Source organism: Macaca nemestrina, chromosome 8, assembly GCF_043159975.1.
Source record: "Macaca nemestrina isolate mMacNem1 chromosome 8, mMacNem.hap1, whole genome shotgun sequence".
Lineage (NCBI taxonomy): Eukaryota > Metazoa > Chordata > Mammalia > Primates > Cercopithecidae > Macaca > Macaca nemestrina.
In genome coordinates, this window is record NC_092132.1 from 37089648 (window position 1) to 37102414 (window position 12767).

The following is a 12767-nucleotide window of genomic DNA, read 5'->3' on the forward strand; positions in this document are numbered from 1 at the left end:
TTTCACTGAATGCTAGTTTCCTATGTAAAGCAAGCATGATAATACTTGCCAATTATAAAAAGGATTACAAGTAACAAACACAAAATTCCTCAGAGTCTGGCATAATAATATTTTCAATGTACATATCAGTTATTGAGTACTTTCTGTATACCAGGAACTGTACAAATTCCTCTTTCTAGATTATTTTGTTTAATTCTTAAACAACCCCACTTTACAGATGAGGGAACAGTTAGGAGAGGTTAAATAACTTCCCCAAATATCTTGTGATATATTCTGTCACATTGTAGGTTCTTAGTAAACAGTAGCTGTATCATTTTGGTCCATTGGGAAGCAGACTTTGAGATGGAGTTAGAAATGCAAGAGATTTATTGGGAGCACTCTATATGAAATATAAGAGAAAGAGGAAGCAAAATTGGTTATAGAGAGCTTTTACACCATGACGCATATATAATGCCTGTGTAAGACAAGTAGGTAGGAAGAATGATTGAGCAGGAAGAGCCGTAGACCATGATTTAGATTTGAGAGAGTATCAGCCAACTCGTTGAGAAGCTTCTGAACAAAGATTGCCTATTAGAGGAGACCCACAATTGACAGAAATTACCAGGCCTTGTGTAGTGACATGCTCATTTATTGGCTGGGGACTACCCAGAAGGGCATGGCCCCCACTTAAAAGCTGAGATTAATCCTGAAGGTTTTAATAGCTGGAGGCTGTCAACTTCCTGTACTACTTCAGCAAATTCTTTTTTGAAGGGAGATTCAAGCAGTATACCTCATGGCTGCCATAGTAGCCATTATTATTATCTTTCTGTTCTAGGTGTGCACTACCCTAACACTATTAGATAAAGAATTGTTGATGAGAGGTAGGGGTCTGTGTTCTTCAGAAGTCACTAGTGATTTGACATGGGAATTACCCATTTTAGTCAAAATGTCTTTTTCTAGTATATAATAAATAACTCAGCAATGGTTGCCTTGTGTTGAAGAAAAGACATGGTAGAATACCTATAATCCACAGAGGCTTGTTTTTGTGAGATATAAATCAGGAATCATTCATTCTTCTTATGGGTGGAGACTAATACTACTACCATTGGTAAATTACCTAGAACTTCGTATTTCTTCTTCCTTTTTTTACTCAGATGCCAAATATATCCAAGTAATTTAGAATTTTAGAAATGTCTTTCCAAGAATAACAGTATAACTCTGAAAAATGGCAGCATTTCTAAAATTCTAGAACTCAAGGTGTCCATGAAATACTAGAAAATTCCAAAGACACTGCACTCAGAATGCCCCTAGATAGTTCAATGGCTAGCTGCCATAATATCATTGATGGTTGCTTGTTAATAAACTTAAGCAAGGCTAAATTTTATCAGTATTTTCCAACAGTAGATAATTGATTACAGGTGTGAAATATGAATGCTGCGTAAATATGCAGCCCCCCAATGTCATCTTGCTGTTCTCTCTTTTGAATGCCAAGGCAGCCTTAGTTAGCATCTGCTGTGCTGCACAGATGCTCTTCTGGGAAGGTAATTAATAGAGGTCTGTACTCTGGATTGCCAGAAGGAATAATATAATGAAATCAGTGCCTAATGGGTGGAGACAGAGTGCTTCCTAGGCTTCACATGACTAGTAAAGTTTCAAAGAGAAGGATTGTCTCTTTTTAAAATATTTGCAACAGAAGAGGGCTGCTGATTATCTCTTTTAAAGAATTAAAGCAGCAGAATAAAACTTTGGCAGTTCTTGGGACACAGTTACATGGGACACAGTAGTTATGAATCTCAGTACACAAACTCAGGTGTGCAAGAACAAAATTTGCACTTTTATGAAACAATTTGTTTTCAACTTCTATTTTAGAATTGGGGTACATGTGCAGGTTTGTTACATAGGTTTGAAGTATAAATGAATCCAGCCACGACATGGTAAGCATAGTACCCAGTAGATAATTTGAGGTTTTGTGGTGGTGGTTGTTGTTTTTTTTGTTTTTGTTTTTGTTTATTTTTGAGACAGGTTCTCACTCTGTCACCCAGGCTGGAGTGCAGTGGCATGATCAAGACTCACTGCAGCCTCGACCTCCCGAGCTTGGGCTCAAGCAACCCTCCTGCCTTACACTCTCCCCAACCAGTAGCTGGGACTACAGGTGGATGCCACCACGCTTGCTAATTTTTTGTATTTTTTGTAGAGATGGGTTTTCACCACGTTGCCCAGGCTGGTCTCAAACTCCTGGGCTCAAGCAATCCGCCTGCCTCAGCTTCCCAAAGTACTGGGATTATAGATGTGAACCACTGCACCCAGCCCAATATGTAGTTTCTGTTTGTTTGTTTGTTTGTTTGTTTGTTTCAAGTCTTACCTCCCTCCCTCCCTATCCCCTTTTTCCCCTTATTCCCTTTATTTCCCCTTATTCCCCAGTGTCTGTTCCCATTTTTATGACCACATATACCCAATGTTTAGCTTCCACTTATGAAAACATACAGAATTTGGTTTTCTGTTTCTGCATTAGTTTTTTTAGGATGATGGTTTCCAGCTACATCCATGTCACTGCAAAGGATTTTATCCTTTTTTGTGGCTCTGTAGTATTCCATGGTATATATGTACCACATTTTCTTTATCCAGTCCACCATTGATGGGTACCCGTGTTGATTCCATGTCTTTGCTATTGTGAATGCTATTGCAATGAACATAGGGGTGCAGGTATGTTTTTGGCAAAATGGTTTATTTTCCTTTGGGTATATACTCAGTAGTGGGATCTCCAAACTGCTCTCCATAGTGGCTGAATTAATTTACATTTCCACTAATGGTGTATAAGTGTTCCCTTTTCTCCACAGCCTTGTCAACATCTGTTTTTTTGTTTTTGTTTGTTTGACTGGTGGGAGACGGTATCTCTTTGGTTTTGATTTGCATTTCTCTAATGGTTGGTAATGATGAACTTTTTTTCATATGTTTGTTGGCCACTTGTATGTCTTCTTTTGAGAAGTGTCTGTTCATCTCCTTTGCCCACTTTTTAATGGGGTTACTTGTTTTTTGTTTGTTCAACTGTTTAAGTTTCTTATGGATTCTGAATATTAGACCTTTGTCAGATGCATGCTTTGTAAATATTTTCTCACATTCTTTTGGTTGTCTGTAAAGCTCAATTTTTATTTGAGGTACCATTCTTTGGGGAAGACAAAAATTTAATCTCAGTTTGGGGTTTGCCTTATCCTGCTGCCTTCACCTCTTTCCAGGCTACTCTGACTCATGTGTGAAAGTGATATTCAAAATATTTAACAAGCTATAGGCAAGGTCGCCAACTGTCATAGGAGCCTTCAAGACGGTTCCCAGCTTATCTGGGTGATTCTGGCTCAAGGTATATCAATGGAGATGTCATCTGAGTCTATAGGCTTGACTGGGGCTAGAGGACCAACCCTAAATACCTAAATTCTCAGCAAACTATTGCAAGAACAGAAAACCAAACACCACATGTTCTCACTCATAGGTGGGAATTGAACAATGAGATCATTTGGACACAGGAAGGGGAACATCACACACCGGGGCCTATTGTGGGGAGGGGGGAGTGGGGAGGGATAGCATTAGGAGATATACCTAATGTAAATGACGAGTTAATGGGTCATGAGGACAACATACCCCTATTTACATTTTTTATCTCTTTCCTAGAAATCCTTACCTGACTTCCCCAGATTGGGGTTATGGGCCCTTCTCATATGCTCAGCTTCCCTCACTCCAAAAACACCCATCTTATCAATTAAATTATTACACGTGTCGGTCACTAAACTCTCAGTTCTGTTTGACACCTGTATGTCATGCTGACGATCTTTGCCAGAGTATTTCAATAAGTACTTGTGTAAAGACAAAGAAGAACCATTAAATCAGTGGTCACTTATTAGGGGGCTTTGTGAACCAGTAAAATTTTAAGGAAAAGCGTGAAGAGAAAAAAATAAAGGTTGCCAATTTTTTATTTTGCTAAGCGACGACATTAAAAGTAACAGCTACAATTTAGTTCACATCATTTCATCTTAAAAGTGACAGACTGGATTAAGAAAATGTGGCACATATACACCATGGAATACTATGCAGCCATAAAAAAGGATGAGTTTGTGTCCTTTGTAGGGACATGGATGCGGCTGGAAACCATCATTCTCAGCAAACTATCGCAAGAACAGAAAACCAAACACTGCATGTTCTCACTCATAGGTGGGAATTGAACAGTGAGATCACTTGGACACAGGAAGGGGAACATCACACACTGGTTCCTGTTGTGGGGAGGGGGGAGTGGGGAGGGATAGCATTAGGAGATATACCTAATGTAAATGATGAGTTAATGGGTGCAGCACACCAACATGGCACATGTATACGTATATAACAAACCTGCACGTTGTGCACATGTACCCTAGAACTAAAAGTATAGTAAAAAAATATTATAATTTAACACCAAAGGAGTTGTAAGGATTCACTACACAACAGTCCCTGCAATAGAGGAAATTTAACTTTTTTTTACCAGAGACCAGTGACAACTTCTACCTAGATTGGCACCACATGGCTTTGAGAATGGCTGACAACTTCTTAAATCCCTTCCGCTAGATAAATTAGGGAAATTTGAAATGGTAGCTCATCTGTTTTCAAGGTGGCAACTTCTAGATGTTAAATTTCTTTTTAAAGAAACACTTCCAGGCCGGGTGCGGTGGCTCAAGCCTGTAATCCCAGCACTTTGGGAGGCCGAGACGGGTGGATCACGACGTCAGGAGATCGAAACCATCCTGGTTAACACGGTGAAACCCCGTCTCTACTAAAAAATACAAAAAACTAGCCGGGCGAGGTGGCGGGCACCTGTAGTCCCAGCTACTCGGGAGGCTGAGGCAGGAGAATGGCGTGAACCCGGGAGGCGGAGCTTGCAGTGAGCTGAGATCCGGCCACTGCACTGCAGCCTGGGTGACAGAGCGAGACTCCGTCTCAAAAAAAAAAAAAAAGAAAAAAAAAAAAAGAAACACTTCCAACTAACTAAAACTTGTTTCCTATCCTCATTATCTGTGTCTTTAAAGAAAAAGAGTCACTGAGCATCTTGGCACATGATTCTCAGCTGGGACTCATTATCCTCTTCAAGAATTTTTTCTCTTTCCTAGTAAATCTCTGAAGAAGTGAACATATTAGGAAGTACAAACTACTGTAATTTTTTTATTTTTAAAACGTTTGGGGAAGGCTTGCTGCAGTCTGATCTAAGAAGAAAAATAAAATTATACTTGAAGTATCTCATGATGCAAACCATTTCTGGCAAATTTATTTTGGATATGGCTCTTGTCTCATGCATTCAGCAAAATCCATTTGGTTAAGTTTTACACTAAAGCACAGTACATGTGTTACTGGTTTTTCATTTTACAAATTGCAAAAATTCTTCTTGATCTCAGTGACAAAATAGTGAATATATAAAAAGCATTTTCATTGGAACTGGAGCAGAAGATACTGTTACCTCTATAAATAGGTGTGGTTTTAAGAAATGGCAAAGACAATAAAGATAACACAGAAGCAGTGTTTCTATTTTAAATTTTACTTATTTTGAGAACTCATGGGATAAATTACAACAGCCTTTGGGAAAGCAAAACCATCAAAATTAGGGGATGGAAAAGATTAAATCAATGATGATGTAATCTAGACCCTTGATGATACAGGAGACTCCCTTAAAAATTCTGCCTGCGGCCGGGCGCGGTGGCTCAAGCCTGTAATCCCAGCACTTTGGGAGGCCGAGACGGGCGGATCACGAGGTCAGGAGATCGAGTCGAGACCATCCTGGCTAACACGGTGAAACCCCGTCTCTACTAAAATACAAAAAAAAAAAATTAGCCGGGCGAGGTGGCGGGCGCCTGTACTCCCAGCTACTCGGGAGGCTGAGGCAGGAGAATGGCATGAACCCGGGGGGCGGGGCTTGCAGTGAGCTGAGATCCGGCCACTGCACTCCAGCCTGGGCGACAGAGCCAGACTGCCAGACTCCGTCTCAAAAAAAAAAAAAAAAAATTCTGCCTGCGTGCAGTATCTGTTGTAATGCTTTAGGCTAGGAGAAATTTCTGAATCTGACTTGTCCTTTCACAAATCTATGCTTTCTCCATATTTTTATTTTACTTTATATCGTAACTTCTTTACTTTCTTTAGGAAAAAAGAGGAAAGAGGCCTTAACAGTCTAGTTTCAGTCAATTTTTTTACAATAGTCATGTTGAAAAAAAAGCATGCTATTTTCTGTTATAAAATAATTTTGCTGGCAAATTTCCCAGCTAAAGTTCTCAGTAAAATAGTAAATCAAACAACATTCATATACAGGAAGAAAAGTTACAAATCTCATGAATTATAGAGCTCTATACACTGCAGACTTTCAAGAAGAATTATGCCTTTTCTTAACCTAGTGTTTTTTGCCTCATCAGAATTCTTTGAAAATAAAAGAATATAGCACTTTTGAAATATACAACATGTTCAATCAAACTTGCGAAAAATAATCCATTTTAATATATTGGTTGCCCTAATTAAGGCAATACCTAATTTTTTTTTTTTTTTTTTTTTTTTTTTTTTTTTTTTTTTTTTATTTTTTTTTATTATTATTATACTTTAAGTTGTAGGGTACATGTGCATAACGTGCAGGTTTGTTACATATGTATACTTGTGCCATGTTGGTGTGCTGCACCCATCAAATCATCGTTTACATCAGGTATAACTCCCAATGCAATCCCTCCCCCCTCCCCCCTCCCCATGATAGGCCCCGGTGGGTGATGTTCCCCTTCCTGAGTCCAAGTGATCTCATTGTTCAGTTCCCACCTATGAGTGAGAACATGTGGTGTTTGGTTTTCTGTTCTTGTGATAGTTTGCTAAGAATGATGGTTTCCAGCTGCACCCATGTCCCTACAAAGGATGCAAACTCATCCTTTTTGATGGCTGCATAGTATTCCATGGTGTATATGTGCCACATTTTCTTAATCCAATCTGTCACTGATGGACATTTGGGTTGATTCCAAGTCTTTGCTATTGTGAATAGTGCTGCAATAAACATACGTGTGCATGTGTCTTTATAGCAGCATAATTTATAATCCTTTGGGTATATACCCAGTAATGGGATGGCTGGGTCATATGGTACATCTAGTTCTAGATCCTTGAGGAATCGCCATACTGTTTTCCATAATGGTTGAACTAGTTTACAATCCCACCAACAGTGTAAAAGTGTTCCTATTTCTCCACATCCTCTCCAGCACCTGTTGTTTCCTGACTTTTTAATGATCGCCATTCTAACTGGTGTGAGATGGTATCTCATTGTGGTTTTGATTTGCATTTCTCTGATGGCCAGTGATGATGAGCATTTTTTCATGTGTCTGTTGGCTGTCTGAATGTCTTCTTTTGAGAAATGTCTGTTCATATCCTTTGCCCACTTTTTGATGGGGTTGTTTGTTTTTTTCTTGTAAATTTGTTTGAGTTCTTTGTAGGTTCTGGATATTAGCCCTTTGTCAGATGAGTAGATTGCAAAAATTTTCTCCCATTCTGTAGGTTGCCTGTTCACTCTGGTGGTAGTTTCTTTTGCTGTGCAGAAGCTCTTTAATTTAATGAGATCCCATTTGTCAATTTTGGCTTTTGCTGCCGTTGCTTTTGGTGTTTTAGACATGAAGTCTTTGCCCATGCCTATGTCCTGAATGGTACTACCTAGGTTTTCCTCTAGGATTTTTATGGTATTAGGTCTAACATTTAAGTCTCTAATCCATCTTGAATTAATTTTCGTATAAGGAGTAAGGAAAGGATCCAGTTTCAGCTTTCTACTTATGGCTAGCCAATTTTCCCAGCACCATTTATTAAATAGGGAATCCTTTCCCCATTTCTTGTTTCTCTCAGGTTTGTCAAAGATCAGATGGCTGTAGATGTGTGGTATTATTTCTGAGGACTCTGTTCTGTTCCATTGGTCTATATCTCTGTTTTGGTACCAGTACCATGCTGTTTTGGTTACTGTAGCCTTGTAGTATAGTTTGAAGTCAGGTAGCGTGATGCCTCCAGCTTTGTTCTTTTGACTTAGGATTGTCTTGGAGATGCGGGCTCTTTTTTGGTTCCATATGAACTTTAAAGCAGTTTTTTCCAATTCTGTGAAGAAACTCATTGGTAGCTTGATGGGGATGGCATTGAATCTATAAATTACCTTGGGCAGTATGGCCATTTTCACGATATTGATTCTTCCTATCCATGAGCATGGTATGTTCTTCCATTTGTTTGTGTCCTCTTTGATTTCACTGAGCAGTGGTTTGTAGTTCTCCTTGAAGAGGTCCTTTACATCCCTTGTAAGTTGGATTCCTAGGTATTTTATTCTCTTTGAAGCAATTGTGAATGGAAGTTCATTCCTGATTTGGCTCTCTGTTTGTCTGTTACTGGTGTATAAGAATGCTTGTGATTTTTGCACATTAATTTTGTATCCTGAGACTTTGCTGAAGTTGCTTATCAGCTTAAGGAGATTTTGGGCTGAGACAATGGGGTTTTCTAAATATACAATCATGTCATCTGCAAACAGGGACAGTTTGACTTCTTCTTTTCCTAACTGAATACCCTTGATTTCTTTCTCTTGCCTAATTGCCCTAGCCAGAACTTCCAACACTATGTTGAATAGGAGTGGTGAGAGAGGGCATCCCTGTCTTGTGCCAGTTTTCAAAGGGAATTTTTCCAGTTTTTGCCCATTCAGTATGATATTGGCTGTGGGTTTGTCATAGATAGCTCTTATTATTTTGAGGTACGTTCCATCAATACCGAATTTATTGAGCGTTTTTAGCATGAAGGGCTGTTGAATTTTGTCAAAAGCCTTTTCTGCATCAATTGAGATAATCATGTGGTTCTTGTCTTTGGTTCTGTTTATATGCTGGATTATGTTTATTGATTTGCGAATGTTGAACCAGCCTTGCATCCCAGGGATGAAGCCCACTTGATCATGGTGGATAAGCTTTTTGATGTGTTGCTGAATCCGGTTTGCCAGTATTTTATTGAGGATTTTTGCATCGATGTTCATCAGGGATATTGGTCTAAAATTCTCTTTTTTTGTTGTATCTCTGCCAGGCTTTGGTATCAGGATGATGTTGGCCTCATAAAATGAGTTAGGGAGGATTCCCTCTTTTTCTATTGATTGGAATAGTTTCAGAAGGAATGGTACCAACTCCTCCTTGTACCTCTGGTAGAATTCAGCTGTGAATCCGTCTGGTCCTGGACTTTTTTTGGTTGGTAGGCTATTAATTATTGCCTCAATTTCAGAGCCTGCTATTGGTCTATTCAGGGATTCAACTTCTTCCTGGTTTAGTCTTGGAAGAGTGTAAGTGTCCAGGAAATTATCCATTTCTTCTAGATTTTCCAGTTTATTTGCGTAGAGGTGTTTATAGTATTCTCTGATGGTAGTTTGTATTTCTGTGGGGTCGGTGGTGATATCCCCTTTATCATTTTTAATTGCGTCGATTTGATTCCTCTCTCTTTTCTTCTTTATTAGTCTTGCTAGTGGTCTGTCAATTTTGTTGATCTTTTCAAAAAACCAACTCCTGGATTCATTGATTTTTTGGAGAGTTTTTTGTGTCTCTATCTCCTTCAGTTCTGCTCTGATCTTAGTTATTTCTAGCCTTCTGCTAGCTTTCGAATGTGTTTGCTCTTGCTTCTCTAGTTCTTTTAATTGCGATGTTAGAGTGTCAATTTTAGATCTTTCCTGCTTTCTCTTGTGGGCATTTAGTGCTATAAATTTCCCTCTACACACTGCTTTAAATGTGTCCCAGAGATTCTGGTATGTTGTGTCTTTGTTCTCATTGGTTTCAAAGAACATCTTTATTTCTGCCTTCATTTCGTTATGTACCCAGTAGTCATTCAGGAGCAGGTTGTTCAGTTTCCATGTAGTTGAGCGGTTTTGATTGAGTTTCTTAGTCCTGAGTTCTAGTTTGATTGCACTGTGGTCTGAGAGACAGTTTGTTATAATTTCTGTTCTTGTACATTTGCTGAGGAGTGCTTTACTTCCAATTATGTGGTCGATTTTGGAGTAAGTACGATGTGGTGCTGAGAAGAATGTATATTCTGTTGATTTGGGGTGGAGAGTTCTATAGATGTCTATTAGGTCTGCTTGCTGCAGAGATGAGTTCAATTCCTGGATATCCTTGTTAACTTTCTGTCTCGTTGATCTGTCTAATGTTGACAGTGGAGTGTTGAAGTCTCCCATTATTATTGTATGGGAGTCTAAGTCTCTTTGTAAGTCTCTAAGGACTTGCTTGATGAATCTGGGTGCTCCTGTATTGGGTGCATATATATTTAGGATAGTTAGCTCTTCCTGTTGAATTGATCCCTTTACCATTATGTAATGGCCTTCTTTGTCTCTTTTGATCTTTGATGGTTTAAAGTCTGTTTTATCAGAGACTAGTATTGCAACCCCCGCTTTTTTTTGTTCTCCATTTGCTTGGTAAATCTTCCTCCATCCCTTTATTTTGAGCCTATGTATGTCTCTGCGTGTGAGATGGGTCTCCTGAATACAGCAGACTGATGGGTCTTGACTCTTGATCCAGTTTGCCAGTCTGTGTCTTTTAATTGGAGCATTTAGTCCATTTACATTTAAGGTTAAGATTGTTATGTGTGAACTTGAGCCTGCCATTATGATATTAACTGGTTATTTTGCTCGTTAGTTGATGCAGTTTCTTCCTAGCCTCGATGGTCTTTACATTTTGGCATGTTTTTGCAATGGCTGGTACCGGTTGTTCCTTTCCATGTTGAGTGCTTCCTTCAGGGTCTCTTGTAAGGCAGGCCTAGTGGTGACAAAATCTCTAAGCATTTGCTTATCTGTAAAGGATTTTATTTCTCCTTCACTTATGAAACTTAGTTTGGCTGGATATGAAATTCTGGGTTGAAAATTCTTTTCTTTAAGAATGTTGAATATTGGCCCCCACTCTCTTCTGGCTTGGAGAGTTTCTGCTGAGAGATCTGCTGTTAGTCTGATGGGCTTCCCTTTGTGGGTAACCCGACCTTTCTCTCTGGCTGCCCTTAAGATTTTTTCCTTCATTTCAACTTTGGTGAATCTGGCAATTATGTGTCTTGGAGTTGCTCTTCTCGAGGAGTATCTTTGTGGCGTTCTCTGTATTTCCTGGATTTGAATGTTGGCCTGCCCTACTAGGTTGGGGAGGTTCTCCTGGATGATATCCTGAAGAGTATTTTCCAACTTGGTTCCATTTTCCCCCTCACTTTCAGGCACCCCAATCAGACGTAGATTTGGTCTTTTTACATAATCCCATACTTCTTGCAGGCTTTGTTCATTTCTTTTTCTTCTTTTTTCTTTTGGTTTCTCTTCTCGCTTCATTTCATTCATTTGATCCTCAATCGCAGATACTCTTTCTTCCAGTTGATCGAGTCGGTTACTGAAGCTTGTGCATTTGTCACGTATTTCTCGTGTCATGGTTTTCATCTCTTTCATTTCGTTTATGACCTTCTCTGCATTAATTACTCTAGCCATCAATTCTTCCACTTTTTTTTCAAGATTTTTAGTTTCTTTGCGCTGGGTACGTAATTCCTCCTTTAGCTCTGAGAAATTTGATGGACTGAAGCCTTCTTCTCTCATCTCATCAAAGTCATTCTCCGTCCAGCTTTGATCCGTTGCTGGCGATAAGCTGCGCTCCTTTGCCGGGGGAGATGCACTCTTATTTTTGGAATTTCCAGCTTTTCTGCCCTGCTTTTTCCCCATCTTTGTGGTATTATCTGCCTCTGGTCTTTGATGATGGTGATGTACTGATGGGGTTTTGGTGTAGGTGTCCTTCCTGTTTGATAGTTTTCCTTCTAACAGTCAGGACCCTCAGCTGTAGGTCTGTTGGAGATTACTTGAGGTCCACTCCAGACCCTGTTTGCCTGGGTATCAGCGGCAGAGGCTGCAGAAGATAGAATATTTCTGAACAGCGAGTGTACCTGTCTGATTCTTGCTTTGGAAGCTTCCTCTCAGGGGTGTACTCCACCCTGTGAGGTGTGGGGTGTCAGACTGCCCCTAGTGGGGGATGTCTCCCAGTTAGGCTACTCAGGGGTCAGGGACCCACTTGAGCAGGGAGTCTGTCCCTTCTCAGATCTCAACCTCCGTGTTGGGAGATCCACTGCTCTCTTCAAAGCTGTCAGACAGAGTCGTTTGCGTCTGCAGAGGTTTCGGCTATGTTTGTTATTGCCCTGTCCCCAGAGGTGGAGTCTACAGAGACAGGCAGGTTTCCTTGAGCTGCTGTGAGCTCCACCCACTTCGAGCTTCTCAGCAGCTTTGTTTACCTACTTAAGCCTCAGCAATGGCGGGCGCCCCTCCCCCAGCCTCGCTGCTGCCTTGCTGGTAGATCACAGACTGCTGTGCTAGCAATGAGGGAGGCTCCGTGGGTGTGGGACCCTCCCGGCCAGGTGTGGGATATGATCTCCTGGTGTGCCTGTTGGCTTAAAGCGCAGTATTGGGGTGGGAGTTACCCGATTTTCCAGGTGTTGTGTGTCTCAGTTCCCCTGGCTAGGAAAAGGGATTCCCTTCCCCCTTGCGCTTCCCAGGTGAGGCAATGCCTCGCCCTGCTTCAGCTCTCGCTGGTCGGGCTGCAGCAGCTGACCAGCACCGATCGTCCGGCACTCCCCAGTGAGATGAACCCAGTACCTCAGTTGAAAATGCAGAAATCACCGGTCTTCTGTGTCGCTCGCGCTGGGAGTTGGAGACTGGAGCTGTTCCTATTCGGCCATCTTCCAGTAAGTTTCCCTAATTTGTTAATTTAAGGAATTTTTTTTTTTTTTTTTTTTTTTTTTGAGATGGAATCTTGCACTGTTGC

General features: G+C 40.4%; 1 long non-coding RNA gene across 1 annotated transcript in view; it reads left to right on the plus strand.

Moving 5' to 3' along the window:
* Positions 1 to 12767, plus strand: part of LOC139355786 (uncharacterized) — a 168933-nt gene that overhangs the window by 8141 nt on the left and 148025 nt on the right. The window lies entirely within an intron of this gene.